Genomic DNA, 13,952 nt, shown 5'->3' with positions numbered 1-13,952 from the left:
ATATAGTGCCAAGCAAACTTTAAGGATATGGAAGTGTAATCCTCCCATGACCCTGGATGGAGAAGAGAAATGAAAATATTGATGAGATGTTTGACACAATTAATAACAAAGTATTATATCCTTAAACATTCATTTCTCAGTAAGATCAGTACAGTTCTGATTAAATACCTTTCTACCTAAACAAGAGGGATGAAACAGAAGTCTGCATTCTTCATTATCAATCCTACATCCCTATATTTTCTTTTCACTCAGGTTTATAAAGAGCATAGAGAAAAAGACAGAGATGTTTAACAGACACCTATGCCTAGAATAAGTGGAGGATATAATGAAAAAACAAACTTTTGAGGGGAGAAAAACATTCTAGGCAGAGGGAATAGCAAGTACCTGGTGTGCTTCTATGTTTATGGAGGATGAGTGAGGAAGTGGGGAGAAAAAGGGATGGGATTCTTTTTTTTGAAGGGTAGTCCAAAACGATTTCCTGAAGATATGAGGGTGTGAGAACAAGAACTGGCCCAAGGATGATACTAAGGTCTGTAACCTTGTTGCATAACATTATCACATTTGCAAAGATCTCAGTAAAATGTAAATCTGTTTGAGAGCAAACAGATACAAGCAGATTGGAGAGAATCAGAAGTCCTGGCAATGCTGGAGATTCCTAATTAGATAAAGTTGTTGCTTTTTTCATCTTTTCAGCAACATAACTTTACTACTTGATGTAAATAAATGTCTCTTGATGGTAAAAAATAAATCGTTCCTTGGCTTTTGGTGTACATGTACTTGCGCTTAATTTCCCTTAGTTTTTACTACAGATCTACTTATTTTTTCTGAATTTCACATGCATTGGTTTTTCAGGTAAAGGTGGGTTTTTGATGTTTAATTTTTGATGATAAATTGATGTTTTTGAACTAACAAGTGCATGTATATTATCAATTATCCCATGTTGTTTGTGAATTTTTATCTAACAATAATTCACTCTGAGCAGGCGTGCTGTGTTCTATTATACAATGTTTGATGACTGCAAAGCTGCAGGCTTGTGCTGTAACCAGCTCATGTCCTCAGATGACCTAGATTGGTAACAGGCTTCTCTACCACTGCAACATACCATACTATAAGCCAGAGTGACTGGAACAGTGGAATCCCTGTCATCACAGGTGGTGAAAGCTGCGGGTAGAGCAGGCTTTTTGTGTACGTGTGTGCAGGTTGTAAACAGAAAGATTTTTACCTTTGGTTATGTTAGATAAAGCATATTAGCTATTGTGGAGGACATGTCCAATATGCAGTACTGCTTTGTATCTTTTAATACAAACCAGGAATTCAGAAGAACTTCCTGGAATAGAGATGTAACTGTGAAAATGGCATACAGATGCTATTTTCAGTCACGAGACTGGATGAAATAACCGAGAGTGAGTGTAAACACATAGGATGAGAACCAAGAAGGAAACCTCAAGGCACCCAAATGTTAAAATGTCTAGACGAAGAAGAGTAAACCACCAAAGGATACTAGGGAGTGATGAGAGAGGGTCACTGCTGGGAAAATAAAGTATGATGACATATAAACGCTCTTCATCAATGGTAAAGTGCCATCAGTGCAGAGCCTGCTTAAGATTCTCTCTGCCCCACCCCCATTCACATGAACTCTCCCTCTCTCAGAAGCTAAATAAATACACTTTAAAAAAGAAATCCAACTGTGCTGACCTCCCATAGCCTAATTTCTTCGATCTTTTTGCAACACCATTTTAAAAACTAAACCATTAAAACATTGTTCTGCAATGTTTTATAGCCTTCGGCAGATTATACCTTGTACTATACTTGTTAATGTACATGTTTTATCTCTTCTGCTGCCTGGCTAAATGCCTTATAGACAGATGTCTTAAATAATCTCTGTATTTCTAAAAACATCTAATTTAATCCTTAATATGTCATATGGGCTCTATAAATTTTTAATAATTCAATGAATCAGTCAAAGAATAAAGAAATAATTACATATTTATTTTGAGCAATGTTTCTTTTCTTTTGCAGAGAAAACTAATATTTATCTCATAATACAGGATTAGGTCTTTAATTTCAATTGATTTTATATTATTGTCAAACATTTTTAACTCCTGCTATCGTGTTTTCTAAATGGAAGTCTAATCCAAAATTTAAAGACCTGTAGAAAAACTAGCACCAATCTAATCATGGTGGTACTTAAACAATGAAAAAGAAAATCAATCTGTTGATTCTTTTAAACTTACAGGAGTAAATAACCGGTTAGCCCTCCTTCCCTCTTCCATTCTTTTCTTCTTCCTTTGTCTTTCTTTCCCTCTCTTCTTCCCATTCTTTTTCCCTCTCTTCCTCCTTTCCTTTGGTTTTATTTTCCTTTATCTCTCTTTTCCTTTTTCTTTTCTTTCTTTTCCTTTTCTTCTCTCTCTATCCCTTCCTTCCTTTCTGACTTTGTTTCCTTTCTTATTGTTATTCAACTTTTCCTTGTTACAATTCTACAGTTAGCTATGTAGAAGTGAAGTCATAATGCTCAAATTTACTATAAAGTTGACCCAGACAAAGTAATGTTATCACTGCAGTCAAATGATAATAAACTTTAATGTTTTTCACTAATGATCACATGTATTCACTTCATGACAGAAAATAATATTTCATGTACTATTTTAAAATCCATTAATACGTATCTTTAGTTATAGAAAATATATATAAAAGCATTCTAGCATTTAGAACATAAAACACATATTAAAGTAAAATCTTCCTTTAAATCAATACCAAATCTCTATCTCTATACATCTCTATCTCTATTTATATCTGCAGGGAGAAAGTTTATTTAAAGTATTTACTTGCTTGTGGGTCTTCCACTTCCAAATAGGATGTAAAGGGATCAAAACACATTTCTTACCATCAAATAATAAGGAAAAACTAGATAAATTAAAAATCATAATATTCTGTGTGGTTACTGAAACATGGTGGATGCTAGCAAACCTTGAGAAAGCAACATTTAAAAATGAGCCATAAGCATAACAGCTCCTATACACTGAGTTAAATGCTTGGTCTGGGCAGACACACAGTGGGGTCTGCCACAACATTTTCAGGGACAAGATCAAAATCCCCCATGTCTTAGACAACAGCATGGGAAAGGCAGGTTGCATATGGATCTAAAAGAGGCCCAAATGCTATAAAGCACATTGTTTGAGCCATAATTCTTCCCTGTTGAATTTTTTCCAAATCTACTTCAAAAATGCAGCAGTGGATGAGAAATATGTAGTATTCCCATCACCTTAGATACCAGGGCTTTACTAGGGATAAATCCACAAATAAACACAACTATCTGAAAGTGCAAACCCTTTCCTCTTCCTGGAAGATAAGGTGAGGGAATACTATTTCAGCATCTTTGTAGGTTGAGTTGACCTGGTACTCATATCAATTCATTTTTGGAGCTCTACATAATCCTGATACCAAAACCTGACAAGGCTATCACAAGAAAAAATATCCGCTAATAATCCTTCTGATCATAGTTACAACAGTCCTTAACAAAATATTGGCTAATGAATTAGCAATACATAGAAAAGATTTAATTTGTAATGTATATCCTTGTAATTAAAGGAAAGTTTAACATTTAAAAAAAACATTCAATATAATTCATCAATTAAAGGTTAATACTCACATAAACATTTCAACTGATGGAGAAAAATAATTTTACATAATCCTATACCCATTTATGATTTAAAAATATATATCAGTAAACCAACAGTAACAAGAATTTTTCTTGATCTGATAAAGACTTATACCTAAAATATACTAAGAGATCAACAATACATAGCACAATAAAAAATGGTCAAATATTTTAACAGACCACTCACTAAAGGCATATGAATGGCCAATTAGCACATACAAAGGTGTTCAGCATTATTAATAAGAGTAATACAAGTTAAAACCACAAAGAAATACAATTTAAAAGGTATACAATAAAGAGGACTAAAAAATACCAAATGTTGCCAAGGATGTGGAGCAATGGGAACTCTCATACATTGCTTATGGAATGTAGAAAGATTCAACTACTAGAAAAAGCATTGGAAGTTTTTGTATAGTTACACATCTACCCTAATAGCCAGGATTCCACTCTTACTTATATAAGAGAAATTAAAAATTTGTAAATGCTATTTATAGGAGCCAAAAACGTAAAACAAGTTAAATGTCCATTATCAAGAGAAAAAATAAATAGAAGAATGCTATTTGTTAAAATACTATTCATCAATAAAAGGAACAAGTTGTTGATAAAGTCAACAACCTGGAGAATCTTTCAGAACCAAAAAAAAAAAAAACACGAAAAACAAAAACAAAAACAAAAAAAACCCCAAACATGTCATTTATATTGAAGTTGTATTAGTACTGCCAAATACTAATCTAGACTAATCTGTACTGATTAGTCTAGATTATACTAATGATCCTATGTAAAGGATTATATTAATCTATACTGATTAGTATAGATTACTAATCATGCTAAAGGTTAGAAATACTAATCTATGCTCATTAAAGTGTGATTAGATTCAGAAGAATACTTTCCTGGTATGTGTTGGAGATTGACTCGAAAAAAAAAAAAAAAGAACAATAAGAACTTTTGGGGATAGCAGAAATATCCCATTTGGGGATGGTAGAAATAATCCATGTGGTGTGATTTTCCCCAACTTGCTGGATTTTCCCTCAAAATCACTACTATGTCCTGAAAACAGTAGTGAGTTAAACTTCATTGTTGAGTCAATCCTAAACAATCCTACTTCTAAACATTTTGAACCAGGGGAAGAAACTTTAGATGGTTTTCTAAAGTAATTTTAAATTATCTTTCATTTTTAGTTTATGAACATTAACTAAATTACTTAAACCTATAATTACTTAATTAATTACGCTTTTTGAAGCTTTATAGAATTATAATTCTCAGCATGGTTTTAGAAATAAAGTGATTTAAATATTACAAAATAGATAAAACTTATTTGCTGGTGTCACCATTTGGCAGCAATTGAATCATCTGCCATAACAAAGATAATATAAGTTTCTCTCCAGAGCCATCTTCATCAACTTTTCCCTGCCATTTCTTAGTACCTCTCTTTCATGTACAAATAACTACTAATATGCCCAAGGCGGAAATTCAATCTCCTTTCCTATCTAAAAATCAGTGGCTGCCCTGCTTATCAGCCAGCAGAGGGCTCAATGAATGAATTCCCAAGTCAGAAAATAGCTAAGAGCACCTCTGTTCTTTGGCTTTGTTAAACATGTAATTTGCCTCTTAAATCTGCATAGGCAGTGTAGCTGATTATTCTTATTAGTTGTTAAACTTAACCACTACTTACGTTCATTCAAACAGTTCTCTATTCATTTGTCACATATATCCAATCATTCACACGCATTTTTAGTGCCTGAGTGGACAAATCCTAGAATTTTAGACCTCAAAGTCACCTCAGAGGTCGTTCCTCTGAGATTTTTCATTTTAAACCTCTCACATAAAAGGCTCTTTCAACAGTGCTCCCGACTAATAACTGGATAACGTCTTGCTTGTAGAAGGGAGATAAATAGATATCATTTGCGAGAGAATGTATTGCACATATGCACAGTTCAATGATCTGGCACCAAAAATCTCTTTTGCTGTAAAATCTATTCATTGATCCCAGTAATTCTCTCTGTACCTACATGGAGTTAGTTCAATTCCTCAGCTAGTGGACAGCCCTTCGTATATTTACAGCCTTTTGTCAGTTCTTTGGGTTTCGGTATCAGCCTTGGTAAACAATGTAATTTCACACATATCCATATGCAATTAGTTCTCACTTTATTTAAGTTTGTTTCTTAATATACTAGTTAAATGCGGTAATCCCCATCCCTTTGGAAATTTGGAATTGCAAGGCTAATACTCCAAGTATTTGTAAAATGGAGGGATAAGGACCTCCAAAGTCACCAATAGCTTTGTCACCTAACCTGATGACTCTCAAGCTTTAATGTGTATTGAATTACCTGAAATTTTATTAAAATGTAATATCTGATTCAGTAGTTCTGAGGCAGACCCTGAGAGTATGCATTTTTAACAAGCTACCATGTTACTGGTCCACAGATCACATTTTGAGTAATAGGGTCTAAATAGAATTTCTTATACAGGTTCCATTAAATCCCAAAAATATAATATGCTTTTCTATACTACTGTATTTTATATAAAACACATAATTAAGGCAAAACATTAGCACTAGCATATATACACAAACACACAAGTGATGCTGTTTAATGCAAGAAAAATGTAGAAAAATACAGAGTATTACATTAATTCTCCACTGCAAACAATTACTATCTGGGTGCATAGATGCTTTGAGCTATGAAAAAAAAATCTCTCAACTTATGTTGGATTATTTAAAGGACAATAATCATTCAAAACTTGTGAGGTAATTAAAACCATCATAACTTTTCTAACCCTATACCTGTTAATTAAGTGTCTCATTTCCATAAGCTGACTTTCATTCCTCCTGGCTGGCCAGCTCTCACTTTTACCATCAAAAAACCTTCTCTCTATTTTCACAAAGGTGAAAATGAACTTATTCTCCAGGGTATCAGCCACACATACTACAGAAATTTTCTCATGTATTATGACATAAATTTTCCATAGTGAGTCTATTTCAATATGGAATAAATATTTTTTTTCTCTTCTAAGGAAAAGAATCCTCCATTACTTAACAGTCATCATCTCATGGCTGGCTTGCAAATAGTATTCTCTGTCATTTTGGATATGTTTTACTTAGTTTTCTACTAATTTACTAAGAGGAGTTATTATGATTTATATAATTACATAAAGAATTATGGTTTTGTAATTATATAAATTATAATAATTAATAATTTGCTATGGTACCTAAGAACTATATACAGAGATTTTATTAGTACAACAACAATAATAAGACAGCTACTACTACCATTTACTGAGTGCTTATCTCATGAAAAGTACTATCGTTATTCATGCCCACAAAATTCTAGGTAAGTAAGTATAACTGAGAACATTACACAGGTGAAGAAATAGAAGTTGATAGATGTGAAATAGGTTGGTTAGGGTCAACTGAGTAATAAATGGTTAAGTTGAGGTTTGATGCCAGATAACTTTGGCTCCATGGTTGCAATGCAACCCTATCTGCTTTGAAAAGTGTTTTATATTATGGTATAATAGTTTTTCTCTTGAAGAAAGTATTTATAGCAATATTTAAGATTTGGAGATTCCATCAAACTAGATCCAAAGTACATGTAGAAGACAAGAGGATATTTTAAAATGTAGAGTATTGTCAGGGCACAAAAATACGCTTTCTTAGGATCAGAGATCATAAAAGAGAATTTTTCAAACACAATGTTTTTTTTTTAAAGAACATAAAACAATTACTCTAACAATTACTTTAAGCTATTCAAATCTCACATATTAACTAAATGGCAAAAAGCATTCAACCAATTTAATGAATCCATAATATAGACCTTAGCAGAATTAAGAGCTCCTGTGTTTAGTTTAAATTAGCATTGAACTGGCTTAGCTTTGTATTTTGTTTTGTTTTTCCCCCAAGATGCCATGATCCTTCATTTTAATTCTTCCAACTTTTGTTTCTTCTTTTGTAAATCTTTTGGTAGGAATCTGCCCATCACTGCCCTTCACTGGCCTTCCTTCACTTTCGCAGTCATCACATCCACTCATCTCTACACCTCCAGTCTACTCAATCTGTGACTCCTGTGCTATAAACGTCATAGATGAGGGCAGGACAAAAGTGCAGGTAATTAGAAAAAACTAGAATGACCTTTTTCAGAATAAGTATAATACAGTAAAGGAAGAAATCTGGCTAGATCCATAGAAATGTTTGAGATGAGAAAAGAGAAGTTATCATTATATGTAGGGAGAAAAAGACTGCCAGAGAATTAAAATAACAACCCATTCCTTACAGAATACAGCTATAAGCAACTAAATTATGGTGCATCTTTGAATGAGTCCGAACCTCTCCATGTCAAGATGTTTCATGACAATATTCCAGTTTTCATCCTATTGTTCAAGTCACTGGTCTACCTTTAAGTCTGTGTTAGTAAAATTAACTTCACTAAGTAGTTAGCATAATGGTCTCAAAAAGACATTGAGGGCTCTTTTGCCTGGACTGCCAACAATGCCATCCAGACTGAGGAAGACCAGGAAGCTTCTAGGTCATGTGAGCCATAGCCAAGGCCATATGGGCAAGCCCAGGAAGCATCCAGAAGGTAGGAGTAATGCTGGTGGCATACATTAAATACCACAGGATCAACTTCAACAAAAATCACCCCAGGTCACTTTGGAAAAGATGCTATGAGGCATTACCACTTAAGGAGACACCAGAACTTCTACTCAACTGTCAATCTTTATAAACTGTAGACCTTGGTTAGGGAGCAGACACGGGTCAATGCTGCCAAAAACAAGACTGGAGCTGCTCCTATGATTGATTGATGTGGTGTGACTGGGCTACTACAAAGTTTTGGGGAAAGGAAAGCCCTCACAACAGTCTGTCATCATGAAGGCCTAATTCTTTAATAGATGAGCTGAGAAGATTAAGGGGAAGGGGGAAGAGGGTGCTGTGTCCTGATAGCTTGAAGACACATGGAGGGAGGTTCATTAAATGCTAACAAATGCTTTCTTTAAAAGAAAAAAAGACATTGAAGGTTACAAATGTTGTTTGTAAACCTTGAGAATTTAGCAAATACTTTCAATATTTCTTTTCAGTGATTTCAGGAAATATACTAAAATACCAACTGGCCATATGATAATTATGAAGACACCCGGGCTATTTGCAAATTTTGTATGATGAGTGTGTTGAAGGGAAATGTAAGATAAATACCTAACATAATTTTTATTGATGAACTCATTTAAGTCCTTTTCTTTAATTTATTGTTATTTTACTTGACCTTTAGTCCTCTATGTAGCCTGATGGAAGACATAATAACAATAGAAGATCCCTCCTTAGTACCTTGATGCGTGCCTAAACGTGCTTTTTATCCAAGCATGGAATATATTGGATCCCAAATCTTATCAAGGGCAGAAGAGAACATCATGGATGATTTTTGTTCTAAACCTCTTCATATATTTATTAAAAATTAAAATTATTTCTACCTTAATTTTCCAAATATAATTCTCATTCACATTTCATTTGGAAAAAATTTTTGCAAGATTGCTAAAGAGGGTGCTTGGGAAGCACCTGGGGGGCTCAGTTGGTTAATCCCCTGACCTTTGCTCAGGTCATGATCTTGCAGTCTGTGAATTTGAGCCCCACAATGGGCTCTGTGCTAACAGCTCAGAGCCTGGAATCTGCTTTGGATTCTGTGTCTTCCTCTCTCTCTCTCTGCCCCTTTCCCACTTGCACTCTGTCTCTTTCTATCAAAAATAAACAAACATTTAAAATAATTAAAAGAGAGAGAGTCACTTGGATGGCTTAGTTGGTTAAGTGTCCAACTCTTGATATAGGCTTATATCATGATCTTGCAGTTGTGGGATTGAGCCCCATATCAAGCTCGAGCTCTGTGCTGAGTATGGAGCATCCTTGGGAATTCTCTCTCTTCTCTCTGTGTCCCTCACACCCCCATTCTCTCTCTCTCTCTCTCTCTCTCTCAAAATAAATAAACATAAAAAAGAGAGATTCTAGAGGCACCTGGGTGGCTTAGTTAGTTAAGTGTCTGACTCTTGATATTGGCTTAGGTCATGATCTCAGGGTTCATGAAGTCCAGCCCTGCATCTGACTCCATGCTGAGTGTGGAGCCTGCTTGAGACTCTCTCCCTCTCTCTCTTTCTCCCTTCCCCACTCATGCTCTCTCTCTCTCTCTCTCAAAATAAACAAATAAACTTTATTTTTTTAATGTTTATTTATTTTCCTTGAGAGAGAGAGGGTAAGCTGAGGAGGGTCCGAGAGAGAGGAAGACACAGAATCTGAAGCAGGCTCCAGGCTCAAATCTGTCAACACAGAGCCTGACACAGGGCTTGAACTCAGGAACCGTGAGACCTGAGTGGAAGTGGGATACTTAACCAAATGAACCACCCAGGTGCCCCCAAATAAGCTTAAGAAAAAAGCTTGCTAAAAAGAAATTTACAACAAATTGCAATACTGTATGTAAGAGACACCATAGATAAGTGCAATTGAGATATTAAAAGTCAAGTCTTAACTGAGCCAACAATACAATTCAGGATTCATTAACAGATTTCAGAATCTAATTCAAGTGCCACATCCTCATAATCTCCTCATCACCTTCTGTATTTTGAATATCATCATCTGCCAGTAAACTGTGGAATTCATCATTGAGGGAGAAGATAAGGTTATGTCACCAATAATGGCCCACTGGGAAAGGTTAGCTTTTAGAAAAGATGGTGTGACTGATTTGCCCAGTAGACTGAACAATACTGGTAACTTGCAGGCAGAGGAAATATGAAATAATATTCATTAATATATTCAGAATATAAATATAAAAGATATTTTCAAAAATAATTTACAAAGGATTGGTTTTCCTCCAAATCCTAAGGGTTACCATTGTCAGCTGGCTAATTTTTGTTCAGAAATATGCACGGTCATCTTTCCACCAGTAATATAAACATCATAAAGAACTGGTGCAAACAATTTTATCACAAGCATTGCTTGATTTACCATGCCGCCTATAAATAATTTAATAAAAAAAGAGGAAGCATTCTTTTCATTCAGGGAGAAAGTAAATTTTAGTATAAAATGAGAGGCAACATTTTTATTAACACAGGAATATGTGTTAAACATAGGGGGGAAAACATAGGGGGAAAAACATAGGGGGAAAAAAACCCATACTGCTCACTGGCACTATATTAAAATAGGTATACGAAGTAAAACATATTGTATATCACTTTGCTTCACCAAAATCTGAAATGTTTTCTTTTATCTTTTGCTAAGGAACATTCAGAGTTTATAAGTACGCTGCAATAATACGTTAGAAAGCAGTCTCTTCTTTATTGAAAAAACAAATAAGTACAAAGAAAAATCATTTTAAACATATAATTTATCTGAATTTACTATCAAGTCATGTGAAAGGGGAATAGATACAGACTATTTGGTTCCACAGTGATGGTGAACATATTTTTAGTCTTCATTCATAAAATGTGGTACCCTTAATCTAATAGAAATTCAGTTAGTGGTTAAACAAAATCTCCAATGTATAACATGTCTTATCACAAACCTTTTTCTGGAATAAAAGCAACTGTGGTAGGAAGGGTATAATATAGATATATATTCACAATTCTCAAAGGGTCACAACAGATCAGTGTTTTTCTAAAATTTTATTTTTAAGTAATCTCTACATGCAATGTGGGGCTTGAACGTACAGTCCCAAGATCAAGAGTTACCTGCTCTATCAACTGAGCCAGCCAGGTACCCATAGTGTTTTTCAAACTGCAATGTATGACCCATTAATTGTACATAAAATAAGTCTAATGGGATGTGGCCAGCTATTTTTTAATGGTACACAGCAGAATAAAAAAGAATATAATATATTGGAAGGCACTGCAGATAGTAAAGTACCAATCATTTAATAAAATCTCTCTCTCATATCTGTTACACACACACACAAGTCTATACATATATTTACATATATGTATTTATGCATACACATATGTGTCAATGTGTCTTTGTATACTAGATCCTAATATAAATTAATACATTTTTGTAGGCTTTGGTAAAAAACAAAATTTGAAAACTACTTCGATAAATAATTTCGAAACCCAGTCTTTCTCTCCAAAATTAAATCATATACTGCAATTTTCTTCAGAGAATTCTTTAAATTAATTGGTCATTAGCTCTACAGTCAGATCATATTACATATCATATATTAAATCTATAATCCACACAGAACTGTCACATGATCTGGAAAGAAAAATTTTGGTGCTGATTTCATATAAACATTCTGGTTTTCAAGTAGTTTTTAGTTTACTTGAATGTCTTCAATACTGTCTCTTTTACTTTATTATATTAAGGAATGCAAAATTTTGAAAGTCTAGCTCATATAGGAAGCATTTAAGAATCATTTTATATATATTTTATACCCTAGCTTGACAGAGTAAAATGTGCACAAAGCTTCCTTGATATATTGACCAGACAATTAATTTTAGGGAAGCAGTACAGACTTATAGTTCCCATTTGATAAGGTGATAAGCTATGAGGTCCAGAGAAACATCGGGAACAAGGTGGGGGCAGATGGTGAGTGAGAGGCCAAAGGTGTTTCTGGTGGGCATTATTTTGGAACAAGAAAAACAGAAACAATTTCAAAGAACTTTCTGAGTGTTGGAGAAAGCAGTAAATGAGTAAGTTAATAAAGAACTACTATAGTGGGAAGAAATGATTGGGGAGAGGGAAATGAAACACTATACTACTCCCGGGGATAGAGCTTTGGGGAAAAAATTAGAATGTGTTCAGGTTTTGTTTTTATAAGCCATTCAAAGGAGACATCTGCTCCCCTTACCAAGACTTCTGTCCCTGCCCTCTGTAACAGAAATCAGGCTCCTTCTTGCTGGCTTGGAATCATAATCAGACCACCTTCATTTTATATAGACCCCAAGAGAGTGCTAACAACTTTTGACTACTGATAGTCTGGGAAGAATTCAAACCACTAACCCATTGTCTGTAAGCACTTTGTTCTCATACCAGTGCCATAAACAATCTAATTCTGTAAAAGCTGACACATAATACCTAGTATGAAGAGAAGAACTTATGTTTAGTAGCAACCTGAGGAAAAATAAGTACATAAAATCAACAAGGAAGCATCAGTATGGTCCATTGGAGATCTGGGACTGCATATCTGGAAATAATATTGGATAAATTGAGAAAATTGGGGCAATAATGGATCAAAAGTTATAACACAGCATTTCTGTGCATCACAGAGACCCTTCAGGGAAACCCCAGTTCAGCAGTGAGTTCATTTATCAAAGGGATAATGACCCTAAAACATTCTTTTGGAGACAGTGTGGAAACTATCTCCTTTTTAAAAGAAAGGCACCTGTGGAACTAATTAGGATAAAGTACTTCTTTCAAAGTATGGGCTATAATCCTGTTGAGTGAATAAAAGATTTACAAGACTATAGTTCAGAATGAGAGAGAACGCAAATGACAGCTGATGGTGGGGTGGCTTCTGGTATGAAAATAAGAATATTTGGAGAGATTCATATTGATATTCACTGACATAGTCACAAGAGAAAATAGTAATTGTACCCAAGAACAATTTAAATAATTCAAGTCACTCTAGCCCCAAATTCAATTAACAAGTGCCCCAAAGTAGATAAGCCTCACCTGAATGCATATCTTATTGCATTCCCTGAATGCAGATCCAGGGAAAAGTTCTGAAAAGATAGTTGTCTCCAAGGAGTAAGTCAGGGGCTTATGCTAAAAGGTTACATTTTTATTTTATACCTTTTACTGTTTGCTCTTCTTAAAAGCATGTACATGTATTAACTTAAAAATATTATTTAGGAAGAAAGAGTATTACTCATTAAATTAAGGAATGCAAGATATTGAATTATTTTCTTCATTCAAGATGCAAAATAATTTTTTGTTTGCAGATCTGTATGTATTGCTCAACTTTAGGTGTATACATAAAAGAATATGTAAAGGAATAATATTGGACATTTGTTATCACTCCATTGTGAGTTGAAAAATAATGCAGAGATTTGATACCATAACCCAACTGTCAAGGATTATTATACCCATGTATAACAGAGAGAAAAAAATATAATGGAATCATACAACTATCGCCTGGCAAGAATCAGGGATTTCAGCAATCTAGTGAAATCTAATTTATGTACATTTTTTTTTTATTGTTACTCTTGTGATAAAGCCTCAAATTTTTTTTTAAATCAATCTATTTATCAACCTAGTTATCAAACTATTTCTATTCTTCCCTGACAGGGCTTCAGAGAAAGCTAATTCTCATATACTTTCTTAGTTATAAGT

General features: G+C 34.2%; 1 pseudogene; it reads left to right on the top strand.

Moving 5' to 3' along the window:
• Window positions 1–8,141: 8,141 nt before the first annotated feature.
• LOC120221127 lies at window positions 8,142–8,599 on the top strand (annotated as a pseudogene).
• The last annotated feature ends 5,353 nt before the right edge of the window (window positions 8,600–13,952 follow it).

This window comes from Hyaena hyaena, unplaced genomic scaffold, assembly GCF_003009895.1.
Source record: "Hyaena hyaena isolate Hyena2069 unplaced genomic scaffold, ASM300989v1 scaffold_755, whole genome shotgun sequence".
Lineage (NCBI taxonomy): Eukaryota > Metazoa > Chordata > Mammalia > Carnivora > Hyaenidae > Hyaena > Hyaena hyaena.
This window is presented reverse-complemented; position numbering and strand designations above follow the sequence as displayed.